This window comes from Lissotriton vulgaris, chromosome 7, assembly GCF_964263255.1.
Source record: "Lissotriton vulgaris chromosome 7, aLisVul1.2, whole genome shotgun sequence".
NCBI classification, from domain to species: Eukaryota; Metazoa; Chordata; class Amphibia; order Caudata; family Salamandridae; genus Lissotriton; species Lissotriton vulgaris.
Window position 1 is genome coordinate 782,681,874 of NC_141695.1, and position 19,064 is coordinate 782,700,937.

Below are 19,064 nucleotides of genomic sequence, written 5' to 3' on the forward strand. Positions count from 1 at the left end.
TGTCATATAATTAAATGTAAATAATTAAAGAGATTGTATTTCTTTATGGGTATTTATGGTTAATTAATTGGTCATTAATATGTGTTAATTAGTTCAATTAAAATTACATCAATGTAATAATATTAATTGTTATTAATTGATTAATTGATATTTATATTAATTGTGTTTTTTGTATGTGTACTGTGTTGTTTGTTAAAGGGGGAGTAGTGTGTGAAGTAATTTTTACCCCCATGCTATCCAATGCTTTACCTAGTGTTGCACCCTCTGGAGTGGGAATAGTAAATTAAACCCCTACGCTATCCAACGCTTTCCCTACTGTTGCACCCTCTGGAGTGGGAATAGTAAATTAAACCCCTACGCTATCCAACGCTTTCCCTACTGTTGCACCCTCTGGAGTGGGAATAGTAATTTTAACCCCTATGCTATCCAACGATTTCCCTACTGTTGCACCCTCTGGAGTGGGAATAGTAATTTTAACCCCTACGCTATCCAACGTTTTCCCTACTGTTGCACCCTCTGGAGTGGGAATAGTAATTTTAACCCCTACGCTATCCAACGATTTCCCTACTGTTGCACCCTCTGGAGTGGGAATAGTAATTTTAACCCCTACGCTATCCAACGTTTTCCCTACTGTTGCACCCTCTGGAGTGGGAATAGTAATTTTTACCCCTACGCTATCCAACGTTTTCCCTCCTGTTGCAGCCTCTGGAGTGGGAATAGTAATTTTTACCCCTACGCTATCCAACGCTTTCCCTACTGTTGCACCCTCTGGAGTGGGAATAGTAATTTAAACCCCTACGCTATCCAACGCTTTCCCTACTGTTGCACTCTCTGGAGTGGGAATAGAAATTTTTACCCCTACGCTATCCAACCCTTTCCCTACTGTTGTACCCTCTGGAGTGGGAATAGTAATTTTTACCCCTACGCTATCCAACGCTTTCCCAACTGTTGCACCCTCTGGAGTGGGAAAAGTAATTTTTAACCCTACGCTATCCAACATTTTCCCTACTGTTGCACCCTCTGGAGTAGGAATAGTAATTTTTACCCCTACGCTATCCAACACTTTCCCCACTGTTGCACCCTGTGGAGTGGGAATAGTAATTTTTACCCCTACGCTATCCAATGCTTTCCCTACTGTTGCACCCTCTGGAGTGGGAATAGTAATTTAAACCCCTACGCTATCCAACGCTTTCCTTACTGTTGCACCCTTTGGAGTGGGAATAGTAATTTAAACCCCTACGCTATCCAACGCTTTCCCTACTGTTGCACCCTCTGGAGTGGGAATAGTAATTTAAACCCCTATGCTATCCAACGCTTTCCCTACTGTTGCACCCTTTGGAGGGGGAATAGTAATTTAAACCCCTACGCTATCCAACGCTTTTCCTACTGTTGCAATATGGGGAGTAAGTATATATATTAATTTATATGTAGACATTTTAATTTATTTTAAATGTATATGTATTACTTATTATTATTTAAATATGTTTTAATGTTTTTATTTAATATTTGTAAAATAATATGTATTTTTAAATTATTTTTACATTATTATTAATACATTAAAAAAACGATATTTTTAATTTCGATATTTTTGTACTACGATATTTTTTTTCCGATATTTTTGTACTTACCTTTATAAAGATATAACTCCGATATTTTTGATTTTGATATTTATGTGTCAATATTTTTGTATGTAGATATTTTGTCTGTCGATATTATGTCAGACATTCTGTGAAAACATCAAATAGAGTGCTATGAGATGAACAATTTAATGTGACTATGTGTCATGCTGCACTCAAATTCTCAAATTTGGAAAAAGTGCCCATCAGCTCCCGCCCGGTACCGCCCTACATCATTTGGGTTCTCCTTACCCAGAAGAAGGTGCAGTAAATGGCACTGTAATTCAGCTACCCACAACAAATAATTCTCCGGTCCTCTTAGTACAACTGTGGATTCTTCTGAAGTTGTTTTTCTATCAATGCTACACTGATAGACATACTGCACCTTCTCCTGTGTAAGGAGAGGCCAAATGATGTAGGGCGGTACCGGCCAGGAGCTGATGGGCACTTTTTCCAAATTTGAGCATGACACATAGTCACATTAAATTGTTCATCTCATAGCACTCTATTTGATGTTTTCACAGTAGGACTGTAGTTTCTCTCTGACCCTCAGATACTTCTTTCGTTTGTATAGGCGGACAGCGGTACCCAGTTGGTTTCTTGTAAGATACAAAAGATTCTTAAGGATATATGTGTGACACACACCCTTACGTGTCTTTATCATCCCCGCAGCAACGGTTTGGTTGAGCGCTTCAACCGAGTCGTCAAAGAACATCTACAGCTGGCTTTGGTGAATCGGTTGCTTGGCAACAAGCTGTCAGTGACATGCTGTGGGCTGTGAGGACCACTCCTCATGTTAGTACCAGGATTGCTCCATTTACTTTACTGAGTGGAAAGGTTGCTGGCTCTAAATTGAACAAGGAATGGATGTCTAGAAGGGAGGTGGACACGAAGAAATTGTCAGTTGTAAGTGATGTCAGGGCTGCTGTTCAAGCTAAGTACAACACCAGCCATGGAATCTGTTCTTCTTTGCCTCTCAAGGTGGATGATTGGGTGTGAGTTAAGAAACCTGGTTTTCCTCAGAAGGGGGAGTCTCACTTCTCTGCTCCTAAAAGAGTGGCTGCTGTGAAGAATCGTGTGGTAGTGTTGGAGAATGGGAAAGTTTGGAATAAGTATGCTGTTTCCATTGTACCTGAGTCCGTGCTTGAATATGTTAACAATTAATGTGGAGTTCTTTCTTCAATAAATCAATCAATCAGGATATTTGTATAGCGTGATACTCACCCAGAGGGTCTCAAGGCGCTTGGGGGAGGGGGGTCCGCTACTGCTCGAACAGTCAGGTCTTGAGTTGCTTCCTGAAGGAGAGGTGGTCTTAGGTCAGGCGGAGGTGGATGGGGAGGGAGTTCCAAGTCTTGGCTGTCAGGTAGGAGAAGGATCTTCCTCCCATGGTGGATCTTCAGATGCGTGGCACGGCGGCGAGGGTGTCGCTGGTTGATCGAAGCTGGCGGGTGGGAGTGTAGAAGGTCAGGCGGTTGTTGAGGTACCTGGGGCCCAGGTCGTGGAGGGCCTTATATGCGTGGGTGAGGAGTCGGAACGTGATTCTCTTGCTGACGGGAAGCCAGTGAAGGTCTCTCAGGTGTCCGGAGATGTGGCTGTGTCGGGGGATGTCCAAGATGAGTCGTGCGGAGGCGTTCTGGATGTGTGGGAGTCTTTTCTGGAGTTTGGCTGTGGTTCCGGCATAGAGGGTGTTTCCGTGGTCCAGTCGGCTGGTGACGAGTGCCTGTGTGACCGTCTTCCTGGTTTCGGTGGGGAGCCATCGGAAGATCTTTCGGAGCATGCGTAGGATGTTGAAGCATGATGATGAGACGGCGTTGACTTGTCTGGTCATCGAGAGGGAGGAGTCCAGGATGAAGCCCAGGTTGCGTGCGTGGTCCGTTGGTTTGGGTGCGCTGCCCAGGGCAGGGGGCCACCAGGAGTCGTCCCAGGCGGAGGGTGATGATCCAAGGATGAGGACTTCCGTCTTGTCTGAGTTCAGTTTCAGGCGGCTGTTCCTCATCCACTCGGCTATGTCTTTCATCCCTTCGTGTAGGTTGGTTCTGGCGATGGCTGGGTCGTTGGTGAGGGAGAGGATCAGCTGGGTGTCGTCGGCGTAGGAGATGATGTTGAGGTTGTGTTGGCATGCGATGGCTGCGAGGGGGCTCTTCTTCTACAGCTGTGCCCACCAGTGTTCACAGCAGGGATACTATTAATTTTGACTGTGTTCCTTCTAGGGGTGCATCTACCAGATTGAAGTTTGTTCCAGCAAAGTTTCAAGATTATAAAATACTGTAAAGTTATTGTATGCTATATCATATGGCTTTGCTATGTTTTCATCATTTTTTTATTATTTCTTTCCGGTATTTTTTATTTTTTATTCATTTGACTCATCTTCTATATCTCTTGTTTTTCATTATTGTGAAGGAAGGGGGGGGGGTGTTGGGATCTGTGGAATGTGCTGGGAGCTCGTTTGTGAGCTTGTGCTATGTGCGATTCCACTCTGGAATGGTTTGTTCCACTAGTGACAGTTGCTGCCTGGGAGTTTCCTTGACAGGACGCAATAAATGAAATATCTACTTGAGGTTGCCTGGTACTTCTTTTCACCAGTTCAGTGCAATACCGTGTATTCCCATCTCAAACACACTTTGGATACGAATGGGATGAGATTCAGTATCAAATGCTGACAAATCGAGCAGGACCAGCATCATGGGTGTACCTGCATCCAAAGAGACACTATGTGATTTGACTACCGCTTCCAGAGCAGTTTCTGCACTATGAGTAGAGCGAAAACCCAATTGGGAGCAATCAAGCAGATGATGTGCTTCTAAGTATGAGGAAAGTTGTTTGTTGACATGAGGTTCTAGTAGCTTGCTAATCAAGTGCAGCAGGGAAATAGGGCGATAGTTTGACACGTCCATGGGATTAGCCAAAGGCTTTTTTAAAATAGGAGTAACAAAAGCGGTTTTCCAATCTTTCGGCAGTGTTGCTGATTACAAGGGTAGATTGCATACAGCAGTGACCGCTGGTGCAAGAGAACTGGATAGCAAGGCTGTGATAGGAGTGGGCGGGGGCAGAGATCTGCTGGTTGCCCGGATTTTGTTTTAGTTAGAAGGTCTAGTACTTGAGAATGTGCGACAGGTTCAAATCTTTCTATCATAGCCTGAAAGCTGCTTCCTGAAGCCTTGTCCAGAGCTATGTATGTTGACGCCAAGGAGTCGTTGTAAAAAGTACTATAGATATTATCTATTTTTATTTCAAAATATGAAGCCAATGAGTCAGAGAATGTTTGAGAGGCTATTCTAACTGCGCTGCAGGCAAGGGGCATGGTGTGCTCCTTTATGACTTTAGACAGCTCTTTGCCGGATTTCCAGCCAGATCAGTTCAACCTATAGTGTAGCGTCTTCTAGCTTATTTGATTTTTTCGTGGTATGCCCTTAATGCTTCTTTGTATTGGTGCCTGTGTAGGATATATTTTGGAGCTCTCCATCTAGGTTCTAGTTTCGTGCAGTTTGATTTGACAGTTTGTAATTCTGCTGTATACCACAGGGCGTTAGCTCTAGATAGTATCAAGCAAGGACCCTGAGAACTTCTCCCATGAGGCTTTGATGTTTAGTGTATTATCCATGTCTGGAGTTTTAAAAAGCTGACTGCAGATAACTGCTTCCAGCATCTAGCTGTAACTTCTTTTTCCTGCAAGAGTTATTGAGGGGGAGTGTTTGACGGTGATAATACATTGAATTAAATAATGATATGTCCATGTGAGAGGTTCAGGTTCGTCAGTATATAGAGACTTGGAGTTGGAAAATAACAGGTCCAGAATATGACCAGCAATTTGTGTGGGCCCTGTTTATATTAGATGGAGGTCAAGCATTATAAGATTGGACCACAGATTAGCAACGTCGGGGTCAGATGCTGGTTCAGTATGATAGTCTGATTAGGAGAAAATTGTACGAGGATATCACGTGGGGAGCTAAATATTCAGTTACTTTAAGATTGAAATCCTTCTTGGTCTTGGAGCCCGGGGGACAGTATATTAAAGCGCCTTTCCATGTCTCCCCGTGGGGTAGTCCCACTTTGAATATTGCTATTTCTGCCCACTTCTGGAGTTTTGTGTCGATTACTTGTAGCTTGAGAGTGTCTTGAAAAAGACTTGCAATTCCTGTTTTCCTGTCTACTCTTTCCAGTGTACAGGAACACAAGGAAGGGGCGATTAGTGAAGCCATGTTTCTGTAACAGAACATATATCTGGGAGCTGGTGACTAAGTATGTCCCATATTTCTAATGAGTGTTTTGGAATAGACCTGCCATTTAGATAAAGACAGTTTAACGTAAGGGGATTTGCAGGGGGTAGCTTAAATGTTTGACACTTGTCTGTAAGTACATTATTTAACTGCATAGACTGTATCCTAGAAGAGGTAATGTTCTCCTCTTTTCTCCTGGCAGTATGGATTCGTGTCTGTCCCCTGCCCCCTCTGAGAGTACATCTTGACTGTCCAGCTTCACCATCCCAGAGAGTTAAGGCCGGAGGAAGTAAAGTGGTTGACTTATTGGATTGCAGCAGTACTAGCAGCCCTTGGTTAATGAACACCAGTGCCTGCTTAGGGTTCCGCTCAGTTACCGCTGACTGCCCAGGGCCACAGCAAATGCCCCCGTGCTGCCAATAAAACGGAACATCTTAAAAACACCAACGCAAATTCATCATGCAATCAACACACTGACAAGGGACAAGAGATGGCAACGCACAACTTCTAACCAACTTTAAAGGCACTTGAATGTCTCAACACCTACAGCATACCTCAAAGACATGAAATGTACCACTGGAACCAGCCCCCAGCACCAAGCAGAGTCAGCAAAACAGAGTACAGTAGACTCGCCGATGCTACATTCCCCTGCAGCCACGCAGTGCCTGCTTCTACTGAAGCAACAAGGCGCTACACACAAGAACCTCCCTATCACTTGCACACAACATGAGATACCATTGTAATGTAACACATGGCTAAATCACACTTAACTCACTTGAGCCCACCAATCTCACATCTCAACACTCAATACTGTTGATGCCGTGTAACAAACTAGATGCATCATACACCACTGTGACACCAGCAACACAGCGCAGGGGCCACAGAGATTGCAAAGTGTAGTTTTATCAGAGTCGCAAATAAAAGCACAATGCTTCAACCTACATCATGAAGACAGAATATGAATTACTGTAACCATGCATCTGCCTCTGGCGCAACAGAACACATCACAGACACAAGCTGTCAATACAGTGCCAGAGCACACACAGATGTAACATGCCTCTCCCCTCATCGGCAGGAGACAATGTAAATGTAAATTAATACTTGTATAGCGCACTACTCACCCGCATGGGTCTCAAGGCGCTTGTACAAATACCACTGTGGAACCCATCCTGGCTTTCCCTGTGAGGCGTCTACTCCTGGGCACCCCCAAGGTGGAGGCCAGGCATCCTTAGCGTTGTGGGGGCCGTTGTGAAGATTAAGCAAGCTATTGCCCAGAGTTGCAGAGTGGGACTCTATGATTAAAATAGGCACCGAGGCGAGAATTATCAGGTCTGTGGAAATTTTGAGCCCAAGACCCGCCGAGGCGGGGAATTGAACCCTGGTCCCGGGCTAGACCCCTGCATCAGGGTCTGCCCCTCTTATCATTGAGCCACACTTCTCCACAATTATAACTCCTCCACACTTTCACGATCACTTAAGCGTACTGGAAGGTATTTTTATTACTGGAAGCATCACTTTTAAAGAGTCTGAGTTGAAGCTTTCAATGCACTCGGTGGACGTCGTACCCGCACATTTATTTAAGAAGTAGTTTTTCCTATGGCTTCTAGTGATGCACATCGTAGCAGCACGTGAACATGCGGGGTGTAAACAGACGTTTTGACGGTAGGTGGTGCTCTTGAGCTGTGAGACACTGGCATGAAGGCTTGGGTGCTGGGATAGTTGGATTAAAGTTTCAAATTCAGGGCAGGCCGCCGTATTTGCATTATGAAAACATCAAACTGGTGAGTATAAGTGATTTACAGCAATAATGTTTAACCACTTGGTACATTGCAAGCGCTACATTACTTTTCTTAAACACCCAAAATAATATTTGCCAAATATTTATTATCAAAGGTATAATGTCTATATGCTGGAAGGTCAAAGGTTAAAGTATTATGCTATGTTATAAATTTGTATTGAGCGTGGTAAGCACCCCGAGGGGTCCCGGAGCTGTGGAATAGCATCTGCAGACAACAACAAAACGAAGCTACGCTTTTCGAAGAGCCAGGCTTTGAGGTCTCACTTGAACAAAACCTGACCAGAGAAGAGAAGGGCCCTACAGCGGCAGGAAGGGAGTTCCAATGCTTTAGTGCCAAAAAAACAAGCATTGGCATAGCCAATAGGTCTCGCCTTTGGGACCTTATAAGTGTTTAGCCATGCAACACTTGATGTTGCACCAATGATATTGTGCTGCATATCTAAATACTTATAAGGTCCCAAAAGCGAGACCTATTGGTTATGCCAATGTTTCTTCCTCCTTACTCTCTTACTTTCTCTCTCCTGGCTATCCTCTCACCTCTCCTGCTCTTTTCCTGCCCACTCCTTGGTACTATTCTGGCGTAATCTAGCTGGTCGTTAATTGCTTTACATTGCAGTTCTTCTCTCCTCTCCATTAAAGGAGACATAAGATACTATGTATTAATACCATCGTATTAAACTGCTGTACTGCATCACTTTGACCTCATGATGCGTCTTCGTTAATGCAAATGGTTATGTGTCCTACTTCAACTCTCATATCCCATTATGCGACTGTTTCTCTCTGTCCTGTACTATGTCCATCATTTTTGCTTTGTAAAATTTTCAATAAAATTAATTCTGAAATTTTAAAAAAACATCACTAAGTAGGTCACCTGTACAGTCTACATTTTTCTAAAATATGCAATGTCTCAAAATCTTTAGCAAAGTTACGCAAGTAAACATTCACACCCTATAAAATCTTCTATACGTAGAACTGGTCTCTGGCACTGCCTAACAACTAGTTAACATGAGTATTTGCCCAGACACCAATTGGTGGATAATATATTGTAAACAGAAGCTTTGTCGTTTCTCACTCTGTCACTCCCTTTCCCTCCCTTCCTTTTCCTCCTTCCCTTTCCCTCCCTCACTGTCACTCCCTTTCCCTCCCTCCCCCTCCCTTTCCCTTCCACCCTTTCCCTTTCCTTCCTGCCCTCTCACTCCCTCACCTGGTCTCCCTTTCCCTCCCTCACTTCGTCTCAACTTCAGGGATTCTGCACTCCTTGATTTGTTCCATAATTTGCCTGCAGTAAGAATAATTCACAATTATTACCAGTGTATTAGTATTAGGCAGAAACTATTCTTGAATCAAAGCTAATAGGATCTTAAATGCAGCAGACTCAAGTGCAAGGGACTCTGCAGTAAAGCACATGGCACCCTCCTAAACTTCACATAGTTAAATATGAGTAAAGATAAGCATTTTAACATTCGTAATGCTGCCATGATAACTTTATCCGCCTACTTTCAGCTCTAATTTACCAATCCATTAACCTGTTACAACCCCAGATACTAACCAAAATGACAGGAAAATTTGAGCCAGAGGATTGTCAAGTTGGATACAAGTGAATTGTAAAGTTAGTAGTTAATGTGTTTATGTGCCCACGATAAAATTAGGCTATCCCTCAACACATCAGTTCTTGTGCTAACTTTTACATACGAGGACTTGGAATACATAATGCAACGCAAGTTGCAGGGGACGGGGAAGCCACCTTCAAGTCCCACAACCCAAGGAAAAGTTACTAGTCACAGCAAATTAAACTGGTCTATTTGGTCACTAGAATGTTGAGCGCTCAATTAAAGAAAATGGTGTAGCATACAACTTGTACATCAGCAATCCAACATTGGTCTTTGTTGCACCCTTTAATTTACAACATTCTACTCGCAGAGTACAGAATGTCAAATAGCCTTTCTGCTGCAGGCTATACCAGTTAGAGTTCATTCTTGTTCGAAACCTTTAACTTTGGTTGAGGGTAGCCAGTAAAGCCAATCCCTTTCCCTCCCTCGCCCTCCCTTTCCCTTCCTCCCTTTCCCTTTCCCTTCTTCCCTCTCTCACTCCCTCACCCGGTCTCCCTTTCTCTCCCTTACTTTGTCTCACTTTCTTTCCCTCTCCCTCCCTTCCCTCCCTCTCCCTCTGTCATTTCACCCTGCCTCTGTGTCAGCCCGGGCTGAGACAGCTTCGAAGCACACACACACACACACAGCCGCACCAAGCGCATTAACAGGTCTTTAAAAGACAATTAACATGTTAATGAGGCTGTGTTGTTCACCTCTCAGCGCCCCTGCAGCTCCACTCTAAACTATGGCAGGAATCGCCCGGCCGGCCCCACAGAGCAGCAGTCTCCGAGTCGCGCTGCGGCTACTTATGTTTTTAGAAACTCTCTAAAATAAAAAATTAAAACACTGGTATGATATGTGCAAGGTCCGCGGGTCGCCAGGGAAGGCTTGCCGGGCCGCTGGTGGCCCAGGGGGCCGTACTATGAGTACCCATGGCCCAGAGTAATATGCACCGATGCGTCATTATGTCATGTGTAACACCTCAAACAGGTGCTTTTTAGCATGTGTAGCTTTGTCTTTACAATGTGGGGTCTCAAAAAATAAAGATTTCTAACTGCAGTGTAGGTCTGCTCTTGCTAGTGAAAAATGCAAACTACAGGTTTTAGCAAAACACAAAGCATTGCCAAAAGAAGACACTTAAGACCTCTGGCTGGTTACACCTTGCACTGTTTATTACAGCAACTGTTTACGAGAAAAACACTAGCAGCTTTCCAACTTAATAATCGTCCACATTATAAAATTGCTATTTACAAAGCCTCAGCCTTTTACACACACTTGTAACCCTGGGTCTGTGACCAACTCTGGGGTCAACAGAGGGTAGGGTGCGTACCAAGTTCTGATGCCTCCCATGCAGATTGTTAACAGCCCATATTCACCCGGTGCACGTACAATCCGGCAGAAGCGGAACCTCGGAATGGGCAGTATGTACTAAGGCAGCCATGGTGAGCAACCTCTGCTGCTGTAGATAGACCCAGAAAGTGGAGTCCGGAAGAAGGGAGCAAGACTGGAGAGTAATCATGTTCTCTACATCTCTGTTGATCGAGTCTGAACGCCACTGTAGCACAGCATTCACTGCTGAACGGCAGCTGCATTGGAGAATCATATCTGGGGCAAAGCAGCAGAAGTAATACAAATATATAACCCACTCAAAAGAAGTATGGACAATACAATGTAATTATGTACAGTAGGGGAACTCTTTGGCATGCAATAAAAATGTAGCTGAAACACGACCCAAACATTGGAATCAAATTCATTGCACTGGCAGACGTTGACAAAGCAAAACGGCTTTGTTTTGCTGTGCATATTGAATCTATACAGGCACACTGTGCCCGACGTAAACCACCATACCTACTCCACGTATGCATACAGAACCCTGCACACGGACCAACAAAATGCCAGACATAATTGTACACATGCATAGAAAAAGACAGTGCTTTTAAGTAGGAATAATGAAACACAAACGCGACACAGCGGCCGCAAAAGTGAAACAGTACTGGGCTAACAAGTGGGAGGAGTGGGGGGAGTGGGAGAGAACACACAGCGATTCCCTTGCGGGAGCGAGCAAACATATGTTGCTAAAGCTCGCTCCCGCAAGGGAATCGCCAAACGTGCACGCATTGCCATTGAAAGAAATGCAATGCATACACTTTTTTGGCTGAAAAGCCAAAGCGATTTCTATAGGTCTTTTTCCTATGCAGCACATGCACGCTGTGTAGGCGAGACCTAAAGAATTACCTTATGAGTGTCATATGGTTACTGCGTTTCTATATATTGTGTTAAGTTAGCATGAGTTTATTAAATGTTTAAACACCATATTTTCCTTCGGCTTCAGTTTGCACACGACACCTAATTGTTATCGTAGCTTTCAACCTAGACGAAAGATGTGATTTATTTGAGAATAATATGTTATTGCTCTGATATCAGTCGTGCTTGGTACAAATGTCTGCACACTGAGAACTGCACCCTCTAAGAATAACCTAACACAAGGTTGCTGAAGGCCTGATCCTCGCACCACATTAGACATAACACAAATAATGTTGCTGCCAACATTGGGCTCTACTCGGGTTTAAGATAGAGTTACAGGGAATGAATCAAGACACTTGATGCTTCGCATGCAGAGAGCTGGTAGCTGTTGATGTGATCTGCTCCTACTGACCATTAGAGGTATGGGCCCGCCCTGCTAAAAACCCAAACGAGACCTTCTTAGATATAATATAATATGCTAAATAGGGTGCGCGAAATATAGGTGATAAAAACTTTATATAGATTTTGCATTATAATATGCTATCACCATTCGCTTACTATGGATTAGTGACTATGCTGTTAACTCTAGTTTTTATAATATGTATGCTGATATTATATAAGATACTGCGTTTGAGAACATTGCATTGAGAAATAAATATTTCAAACTTGCACATGTGTTCTTTGACTCCCAGTTTTTGTTTGAAATGATTATATAACGAAAGAGTGTTCATGTGTTCCACGATACCTGAGGTTCCCTAAGTTCATGTTCTGGATTGTCTAAGTCATTGGTAAGTTGTTATGACCGATGAGACACTATAGCTAGCTTGGTAAGGGGATTTCTGACACCAAGGTGAGCTTTGGGTCACCCTAACTCACCCAGGTTCTAGATCTCTATGCACAGTTCTGTGGGAGAAAGGAAACCCTGCTACATGGCGCCCATACGTTGTTGGCCTTATATCATGACACTCGAGTAGTATATCATTCAAACATTAACCCCTTCATTCCCGTTTCCGGAAAACAGCAGTGTCGGAAAAACCTACCTATTTTTGAAATAGGTCTTTTTCAAGCTTGAATCTATCTAAAAACGGTTTCCTTGAATTACTACCCAGTTGTGCTACAAAGTAATCTTTGTTTTTTCACTTTCCTGTGCTGACATGGCACAAGCCGTGGACATCCCGCAGCATAGTCGCATTGCGGTGCGTGACCATTTGCGGGCTTATAATGTCCCTGTGGACGGCTTGGCTGTGGTTCTGGTGGTAAGTGCGGAACATGCTTACCCGTACGAACTGTTTTATTCGTGGGTGACATTTCCGGCGGTGGACGCTAATTCTGGAGTGTTCCATTCATACACTGCTTCAGCTGTACCGGTTGCGTATGCTCCGTACAGGGCACTGGAAGTTCTTATTGATGCTTGGCAGCATGGAGTTTGGTTTGGTGGCGCCCTACCACATGCTTTAACTGCTCCGAGGTTAGGTCCTTTGTCCATTCCGGGCACACAGTGGCCCGCTTTGGCTGGATTCACTCCTCACCCTAATCGCGCCACTTGTAACGTGGCTGATCTGCGGCGGCTTCATGAAGTCGCAGTGGCAGTGATTAGAGCGCTTGTTCATTACACTGGCCGTAATGTTCAGGACGTAGCCCCTAGGGGTGCACAGCTTCGTGCAGAACAGGCTGGTTTGAAAATCAATCCTGTCATGGTGAATTCCGTGATGGGCAAAAAGCCCCAGGACAAGGATGATTTTCCGTTCTGGCTTGCTGAGAAATTCGGCCAGCTGGAAGCTGTGTTTCCCAACACGAGTCCTGGTGATAAACACAGGATTCTTACACTAAGTTTACCGGAAGATTTGGCACCTGAACATTTTGACTGTGAGACCTGGGATAAGACTTTTGCAGCGGTCTATTTGAGGTGCTATGGCACCCCGTCTGTGACCAATCTGGGTGCGGTCCTTAAACGTGTTCAGGACGAACACGGACCGGAGTCGGCGGTTGAATTGGGTATGCGCCTGTGTGGCACCTTTGATGTAGTTTGCGATCTGATCCTTGCAAATGTCAAGGGGGATGCAGTGAACTTTCAGGTTGCTAACGCATTGGCGTTAGTTCCCGAGGCCGAGAGACCCCGTCGGTTGGCAAGGATTATTGTGGCTGCTTATAAAACGGTTGGCCGCAATGCAAAGGGGCTTAAGGCTTTTCCTGATAAAGAGAAAAAGCAGCCCCAGGGTCAGTCTTCGGATACTAGTGGTCAACCTAAGTCCAAGAAACAGAATTGGCCTAAAAAGCAGAATCAGGGTAAGCAACAACAACAACAAACACAGGTTTCTGCTCCTGCGTCTCCGTTGCCTGCGCAGTCGGATCGAGTTTATGATTTGCGTGATCGCGCGATGATTAAATCACCTGAAAGGTTTCAGGCTTCTGACCAACGCCCTCCTCGTTCCTTTCAGGACTCATCGGCTCCATCAACCGGTGGTGGAGGGGGCGGCAGGGGCCGGGGTGGCCAGCAAGGACGTGGTCAGCCCCGCCCGCGTAACGGTGGAGAGCAGCAGGAAGGCGCTACGCCCAAGAGACCACAGTTTGCCACGAAGAAAGTCGCCGCCCTGACAGCGCATCGATATGCCCCAGATAGTGAGAACGCGGCTTCAGAATCTGACGTGGGCTCTGACCTTGCTGGACAGCGCGGCAGAGATTACCATAGTGAGAGAGGCCCTCCGTCCACTGTTGAAGGTGACAGCAACTGACACTTATGTTGTGATTGAAACTGCTGATACGCATGTTGCTCCCCCTGAACGTCTTTTTGAAATTGTCCTGTTAATTGAAGGTGACATGCAGCGAACTGTAAAAGGGGTATTTTGGGAAAATCTTTCGTCTACGTATGACATTTTGCTTTCGGAGGCTGACTGGCCCCCACCTTTTGTTCTCGCAGCTCCGTGAGGGGAGGAGGTGATCCTCCCCAGTTTCGCGCACACTGTATCGAGAGTGGAAGCGCTGCATTTTGCAGAAGAGTGGGCTCTGGCGCTTGCGCCGGCTGTGTACCGCAATCAATGTGGCTGGGATAAATTGTCTCCAAGCCATGAGATTCCGTTACGGTCTCAGCCGCAGCCTCAACCTCAATATCCCATACGGCGTGAAGCCAAAGCTTCAGTCGCAGCTATCCTTGAACAATTGGAATATCAAGGTGTAATTGAAATGTGTGTGTCACCGATGAATAACCCCCTTTTTACTGTAAACAAGCCGGATGGCTCATATCGTTTGGTTTTGGATTATAGGCATTTAAACTCGCATTGCCGTAACTGCGCAGTACAGAATACTCATGGCTCTGCTTTAGCGAATAGTCTTGAGCGTAAACGGTTCAAAACCACGCTTGACATTTCCAATGGTTTTTATGCACACAGATTAGATGGTCTAAGTTCCCAATGGACCAGTTTTACATGTGGCGGTGTGCAAAAAATGTTTCGGCGTCTCCCGATGGGCTATAAGAATAGTCCTGGGGTATTCTCCGCCCGCATTGTCTCTCTTCTGGAGGGCATCGACCCAGTTGCTTGTTCGTATGTGGATGACATTTATCTCACAGACGACAATCTTTGGGAGCATCTGTGTCGAGTAAATAGCATAATTTGTAACTTTGCAGACATAGGTTACAAGTTTAACTTTGCAAAGTCGCACATTGCAGAGTACACAGTGTTGTTTCTCGGCTACGAGCTTAACAACGAGGGAAAGGGGTTAGCGCCTCACTTCCTGGAGAAATGCGCACAGTTGCGCTCTCCGACAACACTGAAAAAATTACAATCTTTGCTGGGTTTTTTGAATTTCGGGAGAACTTACATTCCGGAATATGCCCAGCATATCAAGCCTTTGCATGCTTTGATACAACCATCTTTTTCCAAATCATGCTGGCTGCCTGAGCATTCAGCCATTCTGCAGTCTTTGCAGGCTGATTTGCTCGCTTCTGAATACTTACAGACTTGTGATAACCCGACCAACCTGGTGATAAGAATTATCCCTGGGGCGGTGGGTTTCACATACCTGACTTTTAATGAAGGAGATACAGTACCTATTGCTTACAAGTCACACTTGTACACTTTGGCTGAATTGCGTTTTTCCACTGTGGAGAAAGTTTTAACGGCTGTACAGATGGCGATTCTTAAAGAACGTGCCCTGTCACAAGGAAAACGCATGTTGGTTGTTACCCCGTGTCCTGCCTTGGAGGCAGTTACGAAAGCCAGTGTACCTAATTCCAAAGCTTTGCACCCTATGTGGATTCAGTGGGCTGCATCCTTGACATCCCAGGATGTCACGTTTATTTTTGACGCCACTTTACGGCCGCAGGAGTATTTACAGTATGAATTTGTTCATCCTGCTCCTTTAGCAATGCGGCCGTTGGAGTATTTCCATTGCATCATTTACACTGATGGTTCGGCGCAGGTTGCGCATGGCTCTAAACATGCCTACGTTTCCACTTGCGCCATTGTGGTCGGTGCCATGGTGAACGATGAGTTCAAGTCCAGTGTCGTGCAGACGCTTGGGGACTGCACCGCACAATTAGCAGAGCTTCGTGCGCTGATGCTTGCATTGGAGTACGCAGATCCTAGTGTGACGACTTTGATCGTAAGTGACTCTTACTACTGTGTCCAGTCTTTCAATGAAAACGTGTTCTTTTGGATTCAGAACGAATTTCGTGATTCCAAAGGTAGCACAATAAAACATAAAATAATCTGGGTCCGAGTGGCGGAACTTAAAGAGAAGTTGCCACTCGTGTTTGTGATTCATACTCTCGGCCATCAGCGCGTGGGGGTCCACGCTGTTGGTAACTCGCTTGCTGATGAAGCAGCGAAGTCAGCGGTATCGAAATACTTAGTTGCAGCAGTCACGAGGTCCAAAAGCAAAATAGATGATGACATCTTGGCAGCTGTTGCTGCGACCGAGAAGGGAGGTAAATATCCTGCGGGGTTCCCTTCTAAATACACATACCACTTAAGTCCCGATAAGGTTCATTATGTGAAAATTCCTGATGTTGGCGAACGTCTGGTTCCCAACTCGGATCGCAGGGCGGCTTTGATTACAGCGGCTCATGAAGGTGTGGCATCTGCGCATGCGGGCGTCTCAGCCACTGTAACTCAGCTAAAACAGAGGTTCTGGTGGCGGGGACTGTACAAACAGACGCGCGATTATGTCCTTCAATGTGACATTTGCCAGCAGATTAAACCTTCAACTGCTGCACGTCCGCCTCAGACACAGTTGTACAGCTCGAATAAACCGCTTGGATGCGTTTATTTGGATCACTGCGGTCCATTTTCTTCTGATACTGCATACAAGTACATCTTGGTAGCAGTTGATTCTTGCAACGCTTTGTGTGGGTATGGCCACATCGGAGCGCTGATTCACGGACTGTCATCAAGGATTTGCGAGTCTTTATAGGGATTTTTGCCTGTGGTACCTTCCATTCGGATCAGGGTCCGGCTTTTGCCTCTGAGGCGTATAAGGATGCTATGGTTTCGTTGGGGGTCCAAGCCAAGTTTTCAAGTCCGTACAGACCCGAGGGTAACAGTGTAGTGGAATGAATGAACCGTGACTTAAAGCAATCTTTGACAGCCCGAGTTATAGGCACTGGCAGAAACTGGTTAACCCACCTCAATAGTGTGCAGCGTGCGCTTAATAATCTCCCTAGAAGGTCTCTGGGTGGGCGGACCCCGTACGAAATGCTCTTTGGTATCAAGATGTAGGTCCCTGACCTCGATGGTTTAGACTGCAAGGCCCAGGCCTCGGCCTTTGACGTAGATGAACATTGCAATGTTTTACAGGATCTACAAAAGACCAGAGACAGTCTAGCAAAGGAACATTTGCCCTCCACATCGGATGATGCGTTGCAGATCCCGGTAGCTGGCTGGCTACCCCAAGTTGGAGAACTGGTTCGAGAGAAGATCGATAACAAGAAAGAGTTTGGTCCCTCATATCGTGCACCGGTTCGAGTTCTTGGAGTGAAGGGCACAAGAACAGTCATTTTACCACCACTTCCAGGTCGTAAGGAAAACAGATTTATTTCTATTGACAATGTCAAGACACACAGGGTGGCCGATTCTTCATAGCATGACACCGGCTGTATCCTGTCCTTCCATGGTGAGGCACTCTGTGCTGGCTATTACATCTGGTGCAGAACTGGAGGTGTCCCTCGAGATGCCTGCCATATCCAGTCCTTTATTAAATACTATTCCTGTTACTAACATTGATGAGCTGAACTACACCTATCCTGCTGATTTATCGATGCCTGATTTGCAGACTCGTTTGGCCGACCAGTCCAGATTCTCTTTTGACTCTGTTTCGGAACTTTCAAAGAAACCCTCAACTATTGCAAAATATGCCACGTTGTTTAAAAAACATTTTTTAATTCCCCCTTGGACATACATTTGGTTGATCCTATTTTCATTTTACCTTTTTATGTCAATTGGTTTTGTGTTTCATTTTTTCCGCCTGATCGATGGTCACTACGTTAAAGAAAGAACAGGAATTCGGTACCTTAATGGAACATTGGCCCCTCTTTCCTCTTCACATTCAGCACACAGACTGAAACGAAACTTGAATACAGTCAACATTACAGCTTGGCCTGTCCTTGATGGGATTGTGTGGGATGCGGTTAGATTTCAAATACATGGGCCCACTGAAGTGATTAATGTTCTGAATGTGCTTAGAGTAAACATGGGAGATGTGATTAAACAAAATATATACGTTCTGATGATTGGGATATTCAGGCCGTAGAAGCATTATTTTCTGATTTGAAATACTATGCGGCTTTTGATGCTGAAGACTTATATTTAGATTCTATTAATTATGGTGATTTGTTTTGCTTCCAACATTATGGTAATCATTTTCTCCATAAGACGAATTCCAGGAGGGTTGCTGTGAATTACACGCAGTGGGAGCACTGCCCAGCTCCTTTAATTGGAAGCTCCAGTACATTTCTGAAAAAATACAGTTATTTTACAGATTTCAATCAATCAAATCCTGAGTCCTTTTATTTCAGAATGACAGAAAAGTCCATGTCCAAAGTTAGACTTACCGATACAAAGTTGCTGTATTCAAAGTCCTTTCTAGACAAATTGGCTTTAGATGGCTACGAGTTCTGGAAGGGAATTATTGACCTTAAATCGGTTAGGGGTACCAAAGATTGGCAGGTACAAGGCACTGAGGCTTTGCACCGTGCATGTCTCATCCCAAATCACATGTTGTTTCTAAATTCTACTATTTCCCAGACAACATGCTTTGGATTGGCTACTTCTAAAAAATTAAATACACCAATTATCCCCGAATTAGAAGAATATTCAGGTTGGGGTAATTTTTCTGAATTGTCTATTCATGAGATACAATCTCTAATACACAATTCGTCCTTTAATGTATCCAGCTTAGATACAAAAGGTTGGCTGTTGTGGCAAAAGAGTTCTGATGCTTGCCAACGTCGATTTCTAGGGTTGGCTGAAGGGTTCACACAAGTGCGACCAGATCCCCGTTTTGAAACTGATTATACTGTCACCACTTACTCTGTAGGGAAACTGTGTCAGAATTGGTTACAACATTCCACGTTAGCTGCAGTTAAACTACATCTGTCTCAGTTAAC